The sequence below is a fragment of the Rhododendron vialii genome, chromosome 2a, assembly GCF_030253575.1.
Source record: "Rhododendron vialii isolate Sample 1 chromosome 2a, ASM3025357v1".
Classification (NCBI taxonomy): Eukaryota; Viridiplantae; Streptophyta; class Magnoliopsida; order Ericales; family Ericaceae; genus Rhododendron; species Rhododendron vialii.
This window is the reverse complement of record NC_080558.1, coordinates 44,029,565-44,050,365: the sequence shown is the minus strand read 5'-3', so window position 1 is coordinate 44,050,365 and position 20,801 is coordinate 44,029,565. Positions and strand designations below refer to the sequence as shown.

Below are 20,801 nucleotides of genomic sequence, written 5' to 3'. Positions count from 1 at the left end.
ATATCCCTATACAAGATGGAGGACATTCCTTTAGGCATGAAACAGGAAATACTAGTTAAGGCTGTTAAGATATTGAGGTAAAATTTTCTGGGCATACCTGAGATAAAGTTCAAAACTGTATATGCTCAATAGACAAGCTATAAGGATGCATTCAGTTTTTGCTAAGAGGCTTTTGGCCCAACGGCAAGAGTAGTACACTTTCATGCCGGGAAAAAAAAGATCAAGAGTTCAATTCCTCTTTCAAAGTGTTAATTTAACTATTCCAATAATAATGACTTTTTCCAATCGAAAAAAGAGAGGATGCATTCAGTTTGAGCAAGTCAAGCTAAAAGGATTCATTCAATTTTAACTAGTAATGGAGCAAACTTCTAATCATCTTTTGTTTATTGTTTTGTCAAATATTTTGGATTGATTGTTTACCTTGATGAGAAGAATCGAAAAAATTATAAAAATATACACCGAAATTGAAAATGTGCAGATAGGACAGCACTAAAAGGACATCAAGACAACTTCTATCTTTTTTGGTCTCAAGGGAACAGTTTTTGCTTTTGGTCGTAATGTTTTACTTTTTAGATTCCTCTCATCAAGACCAATGATTAATCCAAAACTTAACACAAATTCACAAAAATTAAGAAAAATCAAACAGAAATATGGCAATCCAAATTTCGAATATTCGCCAAAGTTGCTAAATTCTGTACCAGGTGCACAAGACTTTAATCTACAACGGGGTATGAGAGCAAGCTTAACATCAAATAAGTTCCACAACCAAAAAAGATGCCAAGTTTAACATAATCATAGTTCTTTTACTCAACTACTATTCCTCTTATCTTAAGGTTGTCCAGAATTTTGGGTCTTCTATAATTCTTCAGCAAGAGAGAGCAGCAAACAACACTTACCGAAGAAGCAACCATTGCAGCTCCAGCAATCCACGGCGGTAACTGAAATCTAGTGGATGGAAAAAGGACTCCGGCAGCAATTGGGATGCTGATGAGATTATAACCAAGAGCCCAAATGTAGTTGAGATGTATCCTCAAAAAGGTTGTCCTTCACAGGTCAATGGCTGTTATCACGTCCTCCAAATTTCGAAATTTTGCCAAAATTGCTAAATGATGTACCAGGTGCTCTTCATAGTTATTACTAATATTATGAAGAGCTACATGGAGGACGTGATAAAGGCCGTTGACCTTTCAAGGAAAACCTTTTTGAGGATATGTCTCAACTACATTGGGGCTCTGGGTTATAATCTCATTGGCATCCCAATTGCTGCCGGAGTCCTTTATCCATCCCCTAGATTTCGGCTACCGCCATGGATTGCTGGAGCTGCAACAGCTGAAGAATTAGAGAAGACCCAAAATTCTGGACAACCTTGAGATAAGAGGAATAGTAGGTGAGTAAAAGAACTCTGATTGTGTTAAACTTGGCTTCTTTTTTGTTGTAGAATTTACTTGATGTGTTTTTTTATCAGTAAAAGAACTACGGATTTGAAGTCTTGAGCTTCTAGTCACACAGGATTCTCTTCATCTTCTCGGAGTTTCTTGGCATACTCAACAATGGCCTTGGCCTTGTGTTAACAACTACTGGCTTGCCTGTGGTGAGAGTTCCTGTCTTGTCGAAGACAATGCAATTCACCTACAAAAAACCATTCGCATCAAGATTCTAGTATCGCTACATAAAATAGATTTTTACTATAGGACATTAGCTTGTGAAGTACATTGAAATTTGAATGGTGTGTTTTCCAATTTGATTAGCAATACATGTCAGGCTTTTAACCTGAGTAAAAAAATTATGAAGTGCTGTTTCTAATTAAAGAAGAAAATTGATATCTCAAGCTACCTTGTGTGCACTTTCTAGTGCTTGGCCCCCTTTAATTAGGGCACCTTGGGAAGCTCCAACACCAGTACCAACCATAAAAGCAGTGGGAGTGGCCAAGCCTTGAGCACATGGGCATGCTATGACTATAACAGAGATGCCAAACTGCAGCGCAAGCTCGAAGCTATCCATGGAGGAAGGTATCCAAGATCTCGGGTAGCCATGAAATGTCCCAGCTAAAAACTAGGCAAGGCAAGTGGAAAAAGATAGAATTATAACCTGCAAATTAGTATAGTTAGAAAATGTTACCAAAGGCCAACAACAAAAAGATCTATTGTTTGCGAACTCCTTGTTTCTATCCAGAATCTGAAGAATAAATCTTCATTTGAAAACTAATACAGTAAAAGTTCCCCCAAGAAGAGAGGAAAGTCCTATTATTGAAACTTGTTTCCCACTTAGGACAATAAGACTTTGCACCTTGAAGGACAGTCTGACAGTAAGAAAAAATTTCAACACTGACGAATTTATCGCTGCACCTAAAACATGAACATGACACTTTTAATTGATTTAATACTGAAATGCACTGAGAAAGTTCTCATTCACTGAAAAAGGACTTCAATGTACATATTTTCCCAGGCAGTGAATAAGTTCCGAATATAGGACTAGCACCTAATTACTGGGGGGAAAAAAAACCAGATCAGGTACACTTACCAGAGGCACAAAAAATTTGGAAATGCGATCAGCAAATTTCTGCACTGGAGCTTTAGCCATCTGTGCTGATTCCACGACCCAAACAATTTGGTAAAGAGCACTCTCCGATCCAATGCTAGTAGCCTTGATATGTAACACATCATTCTCATTCACTATGCCTCCAATGACCGTATCACCCTTCCTCTTGCGACTGGCCGCGCTTCTCCTGTAATCATGCTCTTGTTTACATGGCTTTGCCCCCATATGACATAACCATCTGAAGCCACTTTCGCACCTGGAATAATTTTAATCATCTCGTTCTTTTGTATCAATCGACTATCGATTTCTTCTTCACCTATTACATTTTCTTCTTTATCAAGGATTAACAGTATAGCCGCCTCAGGGGACAGTTCCATAAGCTTTGCGATGGCCACAGACATCTTACCTTTGGCCAAAACCTCCAAATACTTCCCAAGCAAAATAAAAGAAATGAGCATTGAGCTAGTCTCAAAGAAATTCGTGGATTCGAAATATGGAGAAGTTGCGGCTCTCGATACACTGTACACTGAATAGAAGTAGGCTGTATTTGTTCCCAACATAATCAAAACATCCATGGTGGCGGAGCCATGACGTAATGCATTGTAAGAACCAACGTAGAATCGACAACCAATAACAAACCGAACTGGGGTAGCTGGGGTCCACCTCATAAGCTCTCCCACAGTAAGCATATTCACCACTTTAGTCCCCATTACATGCTTTTGTCCAGGGATATACATAAAGACTGTAGAAGTTAAGAAAACTGGAATTGTAAACACTGTGCTCCACAGAAAGGATCTATAGTACTGCTTTATTTCTCCATTCTTTGGGATTCTCTTCCTCCTCCTTCGGGGAAAAACATTGCTTTAAAATGCCCAGATTAAGTTGACTCGATGACTTTGAACAAATCTATCGGTCCAGTCAAATCTGGTTTGTACGAAATGGAAAATTTATAGAGCTCAGGGTCAATATCTACCTCTTGAACACCTGGGAGTGCTTGAAGCGAACTTTCAATCATTCTCATCGAATTACTAGTCCATATTCCTTCAATTTTTAGCTGTATTTTGTTCGTATCTTCTCCAGTACTTAACAAATTGGCTTCAAACCCAGAGTCATCAACGGTTTCTATTAGCTGATTGTAGCTGACAACCTTTGTATTATACAGGATTTCTGCTTCTTCGGTTGCCAGTGCAACTAGGGCATTTTGAACACCAGGTACTGCTTGCAAAGCAGATTCAACAGTTGTACAACAAGAAGTACAAGTCATGCCCTTCATCTGTATCCGACATACATTGGTGGATTTCCCGTTTCTCTCATCTTCTACCAACGTTCCCTGAAATCCCACATCTTCAATGGTCTCTCGAATTGTTTCCGTCCAGAAAATAATAACAAATTCTTACATGTTAAACAGTGGGAATGTAGACAGAAAGTATATAAAGAAGTGCAGAGCATTCTTAAAACATGCTATATGTAAGAAATGAACAGCATTGCAAAAAGCTAGAACAATGTTTCAGAACAGAAATGAAATTACTAGTATTCACTCCTTTGATTATTTACGGACTAACTTACAATTATTCACAAAATTGCTAATATTTACATAGAGACGCTTCCAAGAACAAACTAGAAATATTCATGCAAAAGTACTTACATGTCAACCTAGAATTCAGTCGGCACCTATTAAACGTGCACACATGGTTATATGGGCCGTGAGTCCATCCAAAACTCAACCAATAGTCCAATACGCACCTAAAAATGAATGAGATATGAAGGTTCTCGCCTTAGATTTGGCTGAAAATCCTAAGTATCAACTGGAAAATTTAGTTGAAACTAGGGTTGTTAAATGAACCAAACTGCTCATAGTCAACTCGTGTTGGCTCATTAAAAGTTTTTACAAGATTGGTTCTTCTAATAGACAAGCCCTAGTAGAATACATGTTTTCGGCTCGTAAAGTTTCCAAAATCAATATTTTTTTTTTTGAAAGGCAGATCTTCTATTAGAGATTCAACTTGATCAAAGAACAGAGCTCACTAGGGAGATTACATGGGGAGATATGGGCTACACATCCTTTCCTACTACTACTAGCAGTCCAGTTAGCACATCTATTAGACGTTCGATTACACCAAGTTAATTTAAAATCAAAGTTTACAGAGAGAGAAAGAATATCATCAAGTAAAGCTTGAATGGTCCCCTTGTTTTGCTTTGAATTAGGCTGCAGCATCTTGATTAAAGGTTCGCAGTCATATTCAAAGATTGCTTCTCTCTTTCCCCAAGCTCTGGCCATGGAAATGGCAACTCGGATAGCCCATGCTTCAGCCGCTAGAGCTGAGGAGACTTTGATTATTTGGTTCCTTAAGATAAGCTTATAATGTTGGAAGGAAAATAGAAAAACAATCCACTCGAGCTCAGTTCACTCGTTAAAAGTTTGTTCAAGATAGATTTGACTAATAAACAACTCAATCCTTGAACCTATTTTTTGAAACGTAGATGACGACAAAGCTTGTTTCTGGGAGAGGAACCATGTATGAGATCTAATGTTGTACACTTTTGTTATGTATGGGAGAGGAGCCATGTTTAGTTAGTACTCTCTTCCTTTTGGTATTTTGCTTACGGTGCTTACGGCTAAGGCTGTAAATTTTGTTACGTATGGGAGAGGAGCCATGTAAATTTTTACATACAGTTGAAGTTGTAAATTGGCTTTATTTGTTGCCTATCTCGTATCGCTGATTAATTGCTGGTGAATTTTTTGTCTAATGGCTTTAACCATTTCATTTCAATTTTTTGAGTTTTGGGTTGGTCTAAGAGTGGAACATGTGAATCTAAAGTACTTGAATCAACTCTAATAATAAAAAAATAAAAAAAAACCAATAGTTTTACGAGCTACTTGCATACCACTTAAAAATAGTGGGGCTCACTTCGGGGTCCTACACAAACTATCTGAGCCATTAGTTAATTTTACAATAATTTTTTGAGTAGCTCCATTGAATGAACTGTAAATTCTTCATCCAATCTTATAGATTTTCTTTCAGGATCCTGAATTCAGAATGAAGAGTTAGACAATTGGATAAATTTCTTAATAGTTATCAAATCAAAAAGTTATCTTAAAATTAATTGACAGAATACTCACTTTTTAGCTATAACATTGCCAAAAATGTGCAGTATTAAAATTAAATCATTTGTGTGAGATCCAAAACTGGGCCCCACAAAAATCTGTGCACAAATCTATGTAATATTGTACTCCCTCCGTCTTTAAATAAATATTTGGACCGTAAACTTAGGCCTCTAAAAAGATGCATTTGTTTTGCTAAAACATTTAAATTTTTTTCACAAATCAATAGATATTAATGAGTTCTTTCAAATTGTAAAAAAAGTTTTGAATTTTTTTACGGAAAAATTACATATTTTTAAAGGTCTAGGTTTGTGGGCCTGACATTTATTTAGGGACAAGGGTATTTATTTAGTCGCACATTTCACTTTTTAATTGGTGAGATATAATGGGGTGTTGTGGCATGTGGGTAAGTTTTGAAACCTTCGGGTTAAGTTTTTACAGGAGGAGTAGAACGGTTAACCCAAGTTAGACAGCACATGTGATTTTTCATTTGGTTTGGTACTGTTGATGACATGGCGGCAAGGTATTTGTTAATGGAGAAAATATCCCGGGATAATGGAGAATAATATCCCGGGATTCCTTCTCGTATTATTTGCTTTGTTTCCCAATTTACAGCTAGATAGTTTCCTTGTATAGTTAATTAGCTACCTAGTCTTTAGCTTTCCTTGTATTTTTTCCATGACTCTTGTCCTTTAGTTTAGGCAATCAATTATGTAACATCACTATATATATGAAAAACATTCTTCTGTTTCTCCAATGAGGAGAATACCAAAATCTGCCTCTTTAATTTTGACATTGTATCAAAGCAGGTTTTGATCCCTGCTTGATTTTTTTTTCCAACCACTTTCTTAATAGCGATTCCCATCATTCATGATAAGCACCCAATAATGCATATTCTTGGTGCTTAAGTCCTTAGTTTTACCGCTTTTTGTTTAGTTAATTTAGCTTTTTATTTGATATTGTTCGTAGGGTATGTTAATTCCATTTTGTAAGAAAACCGCTTAATAAGAGGGTTTTAAAGCTTAAAGCGAGCCGGAGGCGTTCAGAACTCAAGATGATTAAGGAATAAAGCCATCGGGGCCCAAGAACCAAGTGTTGAAGACCCGTCGGGTGGCCAAAACCTTTGGAAGCCAAGTCGGAGGCCGGATGCTGAAAAACCCAAGGATTTGAAGGCTGTATCGATACAGAGTTTTGCTGTATCGATACCCGGTTGAAACAGAGAGACTGAGAAATGCCAATTTCAATTTGGTATCGATACAGATACCGGTTCATTTGGCGGCCTTGTGGATTTGTCTAAAAGCTATCCATCGATACAAGAAACCCTTGTATCGATACCGAGTGCGGTCGCATTGGATTTTTAGGGCATTTTTGGGATATTTTGTGCACGAATGAAGGCTAGTATATAAGCCTCATTATGTCACAATATCCAAGTACACACTAGATTTCATTGCACTTTTCAGATTTATAATAGGATTTCATTTCTTGTTGCTTACTCTTGCTATTGTTTTTCATTTTCCTAGTTAATTCTGCACTTTCCTTCCTTAATTAGTTGTAGTTTGGTATTTTGCTCTTCATTAAAGTTGTAGCTACGCTTTTGATCTATCTTAATCTCTAGTTTAATTTGAATTTCATTATGTTTTCAATAATTAGCTTTGTTAATTCAATTTTTAGCATGAGTGAGTAGTTAATTAGGCTTGGTCACGGGGTGATTAGCACTCCATGACTTGAATTGATCATACTTTTCTCAATAAATCTTCATGTTTAGTTGGAAAATCAAGGTAATTCGTGTTTGTCTATTAGATATCGGCGGTGTTAACCTCTTTGATCATGCGTAGGCAAGAGCGAGCCTACTTGCCACGCATAGATGCTTGGAGCTTTGTCATCCCTTGCGTTTGCTAGATGAATACTAGAACTCTCTTGGTGTTTTGACTCCTTTTCTAGTAAACTGGCTTAGTGTCAAACCTCCGGGTTGAGAGTGATAGAAAACAGAGAAACAGAGACATAAAATACTGATGTTATTTCTGAATGAATTACAATGAGGTGAGTACACCTTTAAATAGAGTAAAGCTATGCCTAAGAAAGGAAGATTACAAGATGTGATTACGATATGATTACCCTATGATTACGCTATGATATGATTACGATATGATTACCCTATGATTATGCTATGATTTGATTACGATACATGTCCTAAAATAGCATATTACAAGAAGATATAGAATATATATTCAAGATACAGAATATATATTCACACACCCCCTCAAACTCAAGGTGCGAGGGCAGAGAGCATCGAGAGTTTGTCAAGGAGAAAGCGGAAACGAGCAGCGGTATGGGTCTTCGTGAAGAAATCAGCCAGCTGCAATGTGGAGGAGACAAAGGGTAAAGCAATGGTGCCAGACTGAAGATGCTGACGTATGAAATGACAATCAATCTCAATGTGCTTCGTGCACTCATGGAAGACCGAGTTGTGGGCAAGCTGAATAGCACTCTTATTGTCGCAGTAAAGAGGTGTAGGAGTAGTAACAAAGACCCCCATATCGGAAATAAGCTAGCCAAGCCAAACGATTTCAGAGGTAGCATGGGCCATGGCACGATATTCAGCTTCCGCGGTGGAGCGAGCAACAACAGATTGCTTTTTGCTTTTCCAAGAGATAAGAGAATCGCCTAGAAAAACACATAGGCCAGAGGTAGATTTGCGGTCATTAACATCACCTGCCCAGTCGGCATCAGCATAAGCATGGAGGGTTAAGCTTGACGAGAAGAAATCAGAAGGCACTGATGAAGGGTACCACGAAGATAACGGAGAATACGTAAGAGGGCAGCCCAATGCGTAGTCTAGGGAGCAAAGACAAACTGACTAACAATGTGAACTGCATAAGAAATATTTGGCCGAGTAACAGTAAGATAAACTAAGCAGCCTACCAATTCGCGATATTCCGTAGGATCCTCAAGGGGGACACCATCAGAGGCAGAGAACTTGGCATGGAGTTCAAGGGGAGTATCAACAGTCTTCGTATCCGTGAGACGAGCACGGTGAAGAATATCAATAACATACTTGGACTGTCCCAAAAGATACCCCTGAGGAGAGGAAGCAACTTCAATACCAAGGAAATAACGTAGCGGGCCCAAGTCTTTCATTTCGAACTCACGGAAGAGATGACTTTTGACTTCAGCAATATCAGTAGAATCAGAACCAGTGATGATCATGTCATCAACATAAAGTAACAGAAGTACTAGGCCATGAGAGGTGCGACGGAGAAATAGAGCAGAGTCATGCATGCTGGGCATGAAGCCAATTTGAAGAACAACATCCTGGAAGCGTGAATACCAAGCGCGAGGGGACTGTTTCAAGCCATAAAGAGCACGACGCAAGCGACAAACCATATCGGAAGGATGAGAGAAGCCAGGAGGAGGCCGCATATAAACCTCTTCAAAGAGATTGCCATTGAGAAAAGCATTCTTTACATCCAACTGAGAAATAGGCCACTGGTGCACTGCGGCCACTGAGATTAAGGTGCGAACAGTGGTCATTTTGGCAACGGGGGCAAAAGTTTCCTCATAATCAATCCCTCCTGAGAAAACCCTTTAGCAACTAAGCGGGCTTTATACCGTTCTAAAGAACCATCAGAATGAGTCTTAACCTTGTAGACCCATTTGCAACCGATTAGATTCTTACCATCCGGAAGTGAAACCAACTCCCAAGTCTGATTGTGAGCAAGAGCAGTAAGTTTAGCTTGTATGGCATCCATCTAATTGGGATCATTGCAAGCTTCTTTATAGGACCTAGGCTCAAAATAAGTGTGAATGCGGGAAATGAATGATTGATAAGAGGATGAGAAACTGGTATTAGTAAAGTCATATTTTACCGGTGGTTGACGATTGTCGCGGACAGGATACCGGCGGGTAGGCGGATCAGGATCCGCAGAGGCAGATTGGGGAGCAGCTGTAGAAGTTGGACGACGGGTGTAAACCTGGGTGATCGGAGCACGACTAGGTGATGCTAAGGGGGCTGTAGAAATATCAGATACCTGAAGAGTGGAGGTGTACTCCTCGGGAGGCACATCCATATCCATAGGAAATGAGTCAATATGGATCAAGTCTTCTTTGGCTACTGGAGCAGTGCGAGGTGGAAGAGTAAAATAAGGAAGACGCTCTAAGAAGACAACGTGCCTTGAAACATAAAGCTTTTTGGTCACAGGATCATAACACCGATACCCTTTTTGATTAATGCCATACCCTAAAAAAACACCTAAGACACAGCGGGTGCAGAGCTTAGTGCGGTCTTTCTTGGGAAGGAGGAGAATAAAACAGGTAGAACCAAACACTCGAAGAAGAGAGTAATTAGGAACCTGACCATAAAGCCGCTCATAAGGAGAGCTACCAGAGAGAAGAGGGGTGGGCATCCGATTCAGGAGATAGGCTGCAGTGAGAACAGCTTCTCTCCAGTAACAAGACGGGACGGAGGAAGATAGGAGTAGAGACCGAGCAGTATTAAGAAGGTGACGATGTTTTCTTTTAGCTCTACCATTTTGGGCAGGAGTGTCAGTGCAAGACGATTGGTGGATAGTCCCAAGCGAATCTAGGAATTTTTGAAACTCTAAGAGTGAATATTCCCCACCCTAGTCAGACTGAAGAATTTTAACTGATGTAGAAAACTGATTTTGAACCATGGCATGAAAATTCTTATAAATCGTAAAGAATTCAGATTTGTGTGTCATTAAGTAAACCCAAGTATACCGACTAAAATCATCCACAAAAGAGACATAATAGACAAAACCACCTTTAGTAACAACCGGAGAAGGGCCCCATAAATCAGTGTGAACAAGCTGAAATGCGAAGTAGAAACAGAGGTACTTTTATTAAAAGGTAAGGCTGACATTTTTGCAAACTTACAACTACTGCATTCTGAAATATTACTGACTGAAATATGACCCAAATGACCTGACTTAACTAAAAGTTTTAGACGTTCACTAGACAGATATCCTAATCTAGAATGCCAAAGATAAAACGGAGATGACTTAATAAAAAGATGACGCAGCAGTGGAAGAAGGTTTTATTGGGAGATGCAAGTGCTTCAAAAGATAGAGATCACCAACTCTACGGCCTGCCCCAATCTGCTTCTTGGAACCCCGATCCTACACAACACAACCAAAGGAAGAGAAAACAACATCAAAACCAGAGTCGGATAATTGGCTGATTGAAAGTAGGCTCAAAGACAACTGAGGAACATAAAAGACATTAGGAATAGATAGTGAATGTGCAGTAAAAGATAGAATGGAACCAATAGAAGCAACATGCATGGGAGAACCATTGGCTGTGGCAATACTAATAGGAAAAACAGGTGACACACAATTACTAAGAAGAGACATATCAAGAGTCATATGATGAGAAGAGCCAGAATCAAAGATCCAAGTGGTGGGTTGGATACCTGAGGTGGGAGAACCACCCAAACCTGAGTGAGTGGTAGTCATGGCAGAAGCTTAGGGGGAACCCCCTCGAATGGCTTCCATGTAAGCCTGAAACTGCTGAAATTGCTCATAATCAAACTCTGGAGGTGTACTACTAGAGACCGGTGCTGCCAAGGTTGTAGGAGGGCGAGAATGTTGTTGTGGTGCCCGAGACTGATGCGGGGCATGAGGACCAGTCGACTGAGTTACATTTTGTCCCTTTGGCTTGGGACGGTTAGGGCATTGATGCTTCCAATGACCCTTCTGATGGCAATAGTTACACTCATCTTCAGGAATTTGAGGTCTTGGCTTGGCCATAATTTGGATAGGATGAGATGCTGGAGTGGGCGAGTGATGTGTCGGATATTGGCCAGATGGAGCAAATGGAGCAGCAAAGACAGACTGTGAGGGAGGTGCAAGATTAGCCACTTTGAACCGCATTTCCTCAGCGATAAGCTCATGAACAGCACCATCTACTGATGGCAAAAGAGACCGATGCAAGATAGCCCCACAAAGAGGCTCAAACTGAGGCTGAAGGGCCATGAGAAACTGAATAAGTCGTAGCTCCTCATGAAATTTGACATAACTATCAAGTAGCTGCAAATCTGAAGGTTCCATGAGAGCTAACTGATCCCAATAAGTAGTCATTTCGTTATAAAATTCTTGAATCGATTTATTGTTTTGGGTGATATTTCGGATGGACATTTCAAGTTCATATCGTTTAGTAAAATTTGATTCAAGATACAGAGCTTGTAAATAATCCCAAACTTTTTTTGCTGTGGTATATTTCAAAAAATTCATGCCAATACTTGGTTCTACGGAGTTGTGAAACCAAGTCAAAATCTGTGTACTCCCTGTGTTCCATTTTCCCAAAGCAGTGGCATACCCTGGGTCTTTTGGATCAGAAGGAGGTAGCGTAGAACCGTCTACATATCCCCACATTTCTTTACCAACAACAAAATTTTTCATCACATGAGCCCAGTAGGAGTAGTTGTTACCGGTCAAACGAACACTAATAGCCTGATTTTTATCGCCAGACATGATGCTAATAGAGAAACGCAGTTGAAAAAAAGAAAACAGAATACCAGAGTACCAATCTGCCTTAGACTGGTTCGTCGGAGCTGTAACAGAGGTTGCCGGAGCTACTGCAGTGCCGGCAAATGCTGCTGGAGGTTGTCGGAGTGTGGGTAGGTCACCTGCGGTTGGAGAGGGATGGGTGTCGACTGCTATGAGTATTTCTTGTGATTTGGGTTGCTGAAAAACAGAGAGAGAAGGAAAGATAGTAGCTGACAGAGGGAGAGAGATATGAGGATAGAAGACTGATTAGAAAGCAGGTTAGAGTTTGGGAACCCGCTCTGATACCATGATAGAAAACAGAGAAACAGAGACGGAAAATACTGATGTTATTTCTGAATGAATTACAATGAGGTGAGTACACCTTTAAATAGAGTAAAGTTATGCCTAAGAAAGGAAGATTACAAGATTTGATTACGATATGATTACCCTATGATTATGCTATGATATGATTACGATATGATTTCCCTATGATTACTCTATGATATGATTACGATATGATTACCCTATGATTATGCTATGATTTGATTACAATACATGTCCTAAAATAGCATATAACAAGAAGATACATAATATATATTCAAGATACAGAATATATATTCACAAAGAGATCGTTGAAGCGTATCTCAACCCGATTAGTTTGCGAGAAAAACTTATTGATTCAAGTTATAAGTGTTAAAACCCCCTAAACCTAGCCGCTTAGTTAAATTGTTTTCAATACACACTTAAATTGCACTTTTTCTCTATTTCAAACTACGCCTAAAGTTAGCCGTCTCAAGGCCACAATACTTGCATCTACAAATCCAATTAAGCCATGATGATATTCTCTTGGGTACGATCCTGGACTTTCGGATTATTATGCTTCAACGGATGTATTAACCCTACGCTTGGGGTGATTATCGACGGACGAAGCAATTCATCATGACAGAAGCTGGGAAAAGTAGCAACAAGTCCAATACGTCGGAGGAATTAAGAGTAGATGATCCCTTCTACATCTCTCCTTCTGATAGTCCAATGGTTGTATTGGTATCGCCTCCTCTGAATGGAAACAATTATGGGTCATGGCTCCGCGCAATTACCATGGCTTTAAGAGCTAAAAACAAAGTTGGGTTTGTGAATAGATCCATAGAAAAACCTGGGGAGGACAAAGAAAAGGAAGTATCCAAGTGGGAAAGATGCAATGATCTAGTTGTATCATGGTTTCTCAATTCTGTCTCTGGTGAAATTCGAAGTATCATTCTTTATGCCCACACTGCAAGAGCCATATGGATTGACTTGTCAGACCGATTTTTGCAGTCCAAATGCTCCTCAAATTTGTCAACTAAAGCAATCCATATTGGCACTCAAACAAGAAGAACTATCAGTTTCGGCTTATTTTACGAAACTCATATCGCTTTGGGATGAGTTGAATTCACTCCAAGCTTTCCAACCATGTATGTGTGGAAGTGGAAAGTTTTTCTCTGAACGGCTCCAACAAGATAGGGCAATGGAATTTTTACAGGGTCTTCACAAGCGTTTTGGTCCACTTCGAAGTCAAATCTTATTGATGGAGCCTTTACCGAATGCAGCAAAGATATATTCTCTTGTTCGACAAGAAGAGAAACAACAAGAGATTCAATCTGTATCAACTCCTATTCCAGATGCTGTAACACTTAACATCACAGCAAGGTCGAATAACTACAATTCTAATCGACTGATCGATGGTCGAAATAGCCATAATACAAGTGGAGGAAATCGTCCACATCAAAGTAGTGGAAATTGACCATATTCTGGTGACGGAAATAGCTTCTATTTTGGTGGTAGAAATCGCTCAAATCCCGATGCTAGAAGCAATTCATCTGTTGGTGGATATAATTCATATTCCGGTGGTGGAAATAATTCTAACCGTAAGGTTAAATATCATTGCAACCATTGTGACAAGGATGGTCACTCCACGGAGCGTTGCTATAAAATCATTGGGTATCCTCCAAAGCGTTCAGAGTTCTCTAATCTTTCCACCAAAACTGTGAACAAAACGAGACCTGCTGTTGTAACTCAAGAGCAATATGACAGGTTATTAGCGATGCTCTCTTTAGGTAATATCCACCACAATTCCAACTTAGCAGGTATTGCTCTTTCTATTCCACCCACCTCTGTTTGGATCATTGACACAGGAGCTACAAATCATATGTGCTCATCTTTAACCTTGTTCACTACCTATAAATCATGCCCTACTCAATCTTTTGTCCAATTACCTGATGGTTCTTCTACTCACATTGGAACCATTAAGCTTTCACCCACATTAACATTTGAGAATGTTTTTCACATCCCATCATTCAAATATATTTTGCTATCTGTGAGTCAACTTGCATGAAGTAATAATTGTACTACTATTTTTTCTCCCATTTCTTGTTCCTTTCAGGACCTATCAATGAGGAGGACGATTGGACATGGGAATATCCATGAGGGGCTCGATCTATTACTATCAAGCATCACAGACGGCTTTGGCGATGGTCACACCTTCCTCTTTCGACCTTTGGCATTGGAGGCTAGGCCATCTTTCCTCTAGCTCCTTAAGCACTTTAATTAAAGATTTTCCTTTTATGTCAACTTCTGGCAATCATTTTTGCGATGTTTGTCCTCAAGCCAAACAGAATAGATTGTCCTTTTATTCTAGTTCTATTGCAACCGCTAGAGTTTTTCAGATGCTACACTGTGACATATGGGGGCCCTTTGTGCAACCTTCATTGAATAAAAGTCGTTATTTTTTTACCATTGTATATGATTTTTCTCGATGCACTTGGATATACCTTATGGGCATGAAATCTGAAACTAAAACATTCTTGCAATCCTTTTTTGCTTTAGTCCACGCCCAATTCCATTCACATGTTGATGTTATTTCCTTTGGTCATGGTAATATTTTGTTTCCTACAATACAAACTATCCAATCTGATAATGGAACAGAATTCCTTTCTAAGGATATGCAAAAAAAAATTCCAAACCCGCAGCATCATTCACCAACGAAGTTGTGTTGGAACGCCCCAACAAAATGGGGTAGTTGAATGCAAAAATCGCACATTCTTGAAGTGGTGCGTGCCCTTCGTTTTCAGGCAAATTTACCCCTTAAATTTTTGGGTGAATGTGCTCTCACGACTGTTTACCTCATTAACAAAATGCCTTCTTCTTTGTTGTCTAGAAAGTCACCTCATGCGGTTTTGTTTCAATCTAAGCCCAACTATTCTCATTTGCAAGTCTTTGGCTGTTTGTGTTATGCTCACAATGCAAATATTAAGCATAAATTCGATCAACGTGCCAACCCCCAAGCCCGGCATATTCATTGGCTACCCTTATGGTTAAAAGGGTTCTCGAATTTATGACATACAGTCACACTCCATTTATACATCCCGTGACGTCGTTTTTCATGAAGGTATATTTCCATTCCGTGACGTCCCTCCAAGTCCCATATCCTTCGCCCCGGGTATTTCCTTGCCAATCCATGTTCATGATCCTTGGATTTTCCTCCTACTGCCACAATTCCCATTACCCATACCCCTCCAAAGGACACTCTCACATCCAGCCCCACTCCAATTGAACCAATGGCATCTAACCAAATAACACCAGCAAAAGTTCCAGAACCCACTATTCTAGTGATGCCCACCACCGCTAGACCATCTTGCAGCAGTCGGTCACCTTCCCGCTTGGCTGATTATCATTGCTCCGGTGCCACTTATGGTTCCTCCCCTCTCCCACCTGACTTCTCGTTCACAGGTACTCCTTATCCTCTTCACCATTTTCTTTCTTCTTCTAATTTTTCTGTTGGGCGTAGAAGTTTTCTATATGCCGTTTCATCTCTCGATGAGCCCCATACCTTTTCTCAAGCTGTTCAATTACCTCAATGGAGAGATGTTATGGAAAAAGAAATAATTGCTCTTGAGACCAACAACACATGGGATCTTGTTTCTCTCCCTTTTCACAAAAAACCCATTGGCTGCAAATGGGTTTATAAGATCAAGTATCATTCTGATGGTACCATTGAACGCTACAAAGCCCGTTTGGTGGCTAAAGGTTTCACTCAAGTTGAAGGATTGGATTATCATGATACATTTGCTCCTGTAGCTAAGCACGTCACAGCTCGTGATCCTTTTTCCCTTGCCGCCATTATAGGGTGGCCCCTCTATCAAATGGATGTTAATAATGCGTTTCTACAAGGTGATTTAGAGGAGGAAGTTTATATGACATACACTACCACCTGGTTTTGCTCGAAAGGGGGAGACGAGAGTTTGTTGTTTAAACAAATCTATTTATGGTTTAAAACAGGCCTCCAGACAATGGTTTGCTAAATTTTCATCCGCCTTATTGGATTGTGGTTTCACTCAATCTAAGGCCGACTATTCTCTGTTCACTCTCAAACGAGGTGATTCTCAGTTATTTGTTTTGGCATGTGTTGATGACATAATTATTTCAAGCAATGATGAGTTGGACATTCAACGTATAAAGCATTTCCTCCAATGCCGTTTTTCCATCAAGGATCTAGGCAAATTGAAATATTTTCTTGGTATTGAGGTGGCTCGATCCCACAAAGGGATTTTTCTTTCCCAGCGCAAATATATACTTGATATTCTTTCAGACATTGGCTTAATTGGAGGTCGAGTTTTCCCTTTTCCCATGGAGCAACATTTGCGCTTATCCGCTACTGATGGTACTTTATTGCCTGACCCTACTTCTTACCGCCGTCTCGTGGGTCGCCTCATTTACCTCACTGTCACGCGGCCCAACATCAACTATGTGGTAAATATCCTCAATCAATTCATGCACTCTTCGCGTAGTGCTCATATGGATGCTGCTTATCGATTAGTCCTTTATTTGAAAGGTTCTATTGGTAAAGGGATTTTTCTCTCCTCTTCTAGTTCTGTTGACTTACGGGGCTATTGTGATTCTAACCGGGCTAGTTGTCCCGAAACTCATCGCTCCACCACTGGTTATTGCACTTTTCTTGGCTCTAATATCCTCTCATGGAAAACTAAGAAGCAAGCTACTATTTCTCGCTCTTCCGCTAAAGCCGAATATAGAGCCTTCGTGACTTTAACTTTTGAATTACAATGGTTGAAAAGCTTATTTTTGGATCTTGAAAAGCTCATTTACCTCACTGTTGCGTTGCATATTGCCAACAATCCAATGTTCTACGAGCGTACCAAGCACATTGAGATCGATTGCCATTTCATTCGCGAAAAAATTCAGTCCAATCTAATCGCACCTCGCTACATACCTTCTTCCGCTCAACTGGCTCACATTTTCACTAAACCTCTTGGCAAGGATCTTTTTCATGTCCTGATTCGCAAGCTGGGCGTTATTCACATACACGCTCCACCTTGAGGGGAGTGTTAATGGAGAAAATATCCCGGGATAATGGAGAATAATATCCCGGGATTCCTTCTCGTATTATTTGCTTTGTTTCCCAATTTACAGCTAGATAGTTTCCTTGTATAGTTAATTAGCTACCTAGTCTTTATCTTTCCTTGTATTTTTTCCATGATTCTTGTCCTTTGGTTTAGGCAACCAATTATGTAACATCTCTATATATATGAAAAACGTTCTTCCGTTTTCTCCAATGAGGAGAACACCAAAATCTGCCTCTTTAATTTTGACAGTATTGGTTTGGAGGAAAAGTGGACTTCTCCTCCTTTGGCGGAGAGAATTTATACTCATAGTATTAAAGCGATGATTAGCGATCTCTGTTTTATAGTAATTTCACGTCAAGTGTTGGTGATTAATCTTCCATTCCGACCACGAGAGAAATAAAAAAAAATACAAAATTATCGGCCAAGTTGAAACTAAAACTAAAATACCAAAATGAAACAAAAGAGAGGAGATTGCGTGATCGATAAAACAAAAGACACTAAAAATAAAATACCAAAATGAAAATTTAGGCCAACAGGAGACAGCTGCTATCAACTTACGTTAACGAAGCTGGGGGTAATACATGGCATGCGCTCTTTTTTTCAGCACGTCAACCGCCGCTTGTTTGATCCCCGGCAGCCGCTTGACGGCCTTCTCGACGGACCCGGCGCAGGCCGAACACGTCATTTCGCCGCCATGTTTACTCCGCCGCACTCTCTCTCTCTCTCTCTCTCTCTCTCTCTCTCTCTCTCTCTCTCTCTCTCTCTCTCTCTTAACCCTGTATAGGAGACTTGGAAGGGAAAGGAACGTCCCCTGGTATCTGCTCCCCCTGCGTCGTGTCGTACAATGTAGTACAATGTACTAGGTGAAAGAAGAGTTGCAGTGGGAATAATTGAAGAGTTATTCAATTTATTGATCTTATGTTACCCCCACCACGTGTTGACTCCCATTCTCTCAAAAAAAAATTATATATTTTGGTCGCGCCTTTTTTGAAATTTTACAAAGAGATAATTTTGGGTCTAAAAAGAAAGAAAAGTTATGAACAAAAAAAAAAAGTTAAAGTAGAAACGAAAGAAGTACCAACATCTGTTCTTTTCTTCTTTTTTTTTTTTGTCTTAGTGTCGTCTTATATGTGTTTTTTTCAATATCAGTCAATATTTGTATATTTTTCTGATTCCTCTTGTCGACACAAGTTATTTGTTCCAAAAGTTTTGACTTAAAACTAAGTAAAAAGTAAAAAAAAAAAAATACCAAAAAAGGTATTAGAAAAGTTAAGAAGGATGGAGCTCTAGATGTTCTTGAGACATTGTTACGTAGTACTCCAGCCTCTCTCTCACTACGGATGGATTGAGGAGGGGATAAGTTCAAGCGCCGCCCAACCAAAGTTTTGGAATTGCTTTAGAAATTGTTGTACTTTTTCGTTTCAACTTCACAATTAAGTAGGTTCGTCCGTCCAACATCTTCTGAAATAATTTAACACCCAGCCATTGAAGATATTTTTTTGAAAAATTCGATAATCCTCCTCCTAAGATTGTATGCATCTGTGAAAACTTTAAAACTAGATTCAATATTGTATCTTTCAAATGGATATATATAGATGCACAAAATTATGCGCCTCTTGTTGGGAAAAATTCGGCATAAACAGAATTTCAAATAACAATTCCATTGATATATAAGTACACAATTACAGAATACAAGTATTGGAACAAATTAAAATGAACGAGATACAAACAGAATTTTCTGAATCAGAACTGAGTCCTGTGTGATACCACAATCTTCTTAAGAAAGACTCACCGCCTACCGAGGGTGTTGTTGGATTCGTCGGCGTCTTCCTCCTAGGGTTGGCTCGGCTAAACCACAAGCCTCCAGCACACCTCCATCGATTGCCTTGGCGAACCGATTACTGCATGCCTCTCTCCACACAAAGAAGGAATTTCAGAGTGACTTTGTGAATTCGTGGAATTCTGGTACCAATGGAGAATGAGATACACCAATACATACACATCAGGTGATCTTGTGTAAACCCCAGAATTGATTTGGACTTGAATATGCAACCATGAGTGAGGGAAAATCAATATGCAAAACTGCCAGAATAAATTGCAGGTATAAATGCTGCCATTAACCTCTATTCAAGGGAGAAATAACCAACTAGAACTGTTGGAAATTTGTAGAGCCTTGTCCAAATTCAATGAACCAACAGAGGCCTTTTGATTGCCTCGAGAGACCCTCCGAACGTCCCAATTATCATTCACAAAATTTGAAAATTTTCCAACAATACACCACGGCGCGCCCCCCCCCCCCCCCCAAATGAAACTGGCAAGCATACTAACACAGAGTACAAAGCTAACCTAGAGAAAAAGAGATAACGGATAATCCTTGGCAAGCATACTAACGCAGAGTACAAAGCTAACCTAGAGAAAAAGAGATAACGGATAATCCTTGCATAGGATATGTGGCTTTTGGCCTGGAACTTTCCCTTGTGATAGCCTATCGGGGCAGACTAATGTGCGGTCCCACTTTGAACTGTTCTGCTACCGATGTAAACTGAGACAACAGATGTCACACAGGACTACTTCTCCTGACGTAGTTTAGTTCTCACTGTTGGGTTCATTTTGGCCATGACACCTCTTCCTGGTTCTGCGAGTATTTTCTCAAGAATTTCGCCACGATTCTCAAATAAGCAGTCTCACTTCATACTATCATAGGTGACATTCCTATAAAGGGTATCATACCCCGTCTGGCAAACCACCGCGTAGAAGTTATTAAAACCAATGATTAACCTCTTCCCATTTGCAGGTACCACTATTCTACACCATAGGAATGGGCAAGAGACCGAGTCTCCTCAGTGATCGTTCTCGGCTACTCGTGAAAGTCTCATTGAACCTAAATATTGAGATCTCCAGTCAACTAGGTTGGCTACCCCCACGTAACTATGAGCATAGTGGCTTTAGCTCCATTTCTTTCGATACTTGCTTAATTAGCTCTCGGTTTAACCCTTTGGTTAGCGGATCCGTAATATTGTCCTTTGACCTCACATAGTCAATAGCGACAACCACACTTGAGAGCAGTTGCCTAATGGTATGTCTACGACGAATATGTCTAGACTTACCATTATACATATTACTTTGTGTTCTTCTTATTGCAAATTGACTGAAGCAATGGATACTAATCGCTAGCATAGATTTCGACCATCTTGGAATATACTCCAGAAACTGGTGCCAACAGTGGATGTGGACACAATAATTGATGAGGGCGAAAGTGAG

At 39.8% G+C, this 20,801-nt stretch overlaps 1 pseudogene; it reads right to left on the bottom strand.

Moving 5' to 3' along the window:
- Positions 1-474: 474 nt before the first annotated feature.
- On the bottom strand, positions 475-8,177 carry LOC131317587 (probable copper-transporting ATPase HMA5; annotated as a pseudogene).
- Between the last annotated feature and the right edge of the window lie 12,624 nt (positions 8,178-20,801).